Source organism: Echinops telfairi, unplaced genomic scaffold (assembly GCF_000313985.2).
Source record: "Echinops telfairi isolate 266 unplaced genomic scaffold, ASM31398v2 ScPeMD7_8;HRSCAF=38, whole genome shotgun sequence".
Lineage (NCBI taxonomy): Eukaryota > Metazoa > Chordata > Mammalia > Afrosoricida > Tenrecidae > Echinops > Echinops telfairi.
The window spans coordinates 2,373,821-2,374,917 of record NW_022103905.1 but is presented as its reverse complement, the minus strand read 5'-3'; the positions used below and the strand labels follow the sequence as shown (position 1 = coordinate 2,374,917).

Below are 1,097 nucleotides of genomic sequence, written 5' to 3'. Positions count from 1 at the left end.
CAGGCCGGCCCGGCCGGCTGTTCTGCGGTCGCTCTGGTTGGAAGAATACAGGTCTATGTCATGCTTTCCTCCCCCACCCCGGCGTTTGAGTCAGAGCCCTCCGAAGGTACAAGGGAACGCGCAGCCCGGGCGGAGTGGCCTAACGGGCTCGGCAGGTGCAGCCCCCCCAGGCCATCCCCCGCCTTTCGCCCCCCAGCATCGGAGGGTGGTGGACAGTTCGCGGGGTGGGGAGCGTGAGGTCGAGATCTAGCAACAAGTCTAAGAGGTATAGGGGGTGCAGGTGGCGAGAAAGAATCGGTGACTTCCCCATCCAAAACCCACCCCAAGAAAAACAAACCAACCCGGCAGCACGAGCAGGCTGCACCCTGCTATCCTCCCAACCCGGTGTCTGTCCCGGGTGGGTTGTGTCTCCACTCCGGCCGAGCGGCGCGGCCCGAGGGGTCGCGGCGCGGTTTTCCAAAGTCCAAGGCGGGGAACAGCGACCGCGCGGCGGGCGGCCCGGAGCATCCCGCGTTCCCCGCCGGAAACTGCGCTTTCCGGAGAAGCTGCATGGAGTGGGACCCGCAGGGGTCTCACCTGCTCCCTTGTTGCCTTTGCAGTGAGGCACCAGAAGGGGCTCTTCCGCTCAGATGTGGCAGACAAAAAAAAAAAGGGTCCGACCCTCTTTGTCTCCCTCGCGCACCCCCCTCCCGCTCCTTATGTATTTATTTTTCGCTGACAATGCTCCGGAGAGGGAGATAGCGGTGCGCGTGAGAAAGACCGGGTGGGTCGTGTGGGAGAGCAGCCGCTCTTTGCTGAGTCCGTGCAGCTTCCTCTCCACTTTATTCCCCCCATACCCTCAAACCCAGCTCCGGGCGTGAGTGCCGCTTGCTGCCAAAGACCCGAGAGGGCAGAGAAAGCACAGAATCCCCTTCTGCGGCCATTTAACTAGTTGCACTGATTCAGCAGTCATAAAGATGCTGGCCATCTAGGGAAAGGGTTTGTGGAGTTGAATAGGATAGTCAGATGCTGTGTACTAATTCTTTACCGATGCAGTTTGCTACTTTTTGTTTCTACTGTACCGTGATGAGCCATAGTGTGTGTGTGTGTGTGTGTGT

The 1,097-nt window shown here is 59.8% G+C and overlaps 1 protein-coding gene across 1 annotated transcript in view; it reads left to right on the top strand.

Annotated features, from left to right (window-relative positions):
• FRMD5 (FERM domain containing 5) overlaps positions 1-1,097 on the top strand; it is a 348,700-nt gene that overhangs the window by 484 nt on the left and 347,119 nt on the right.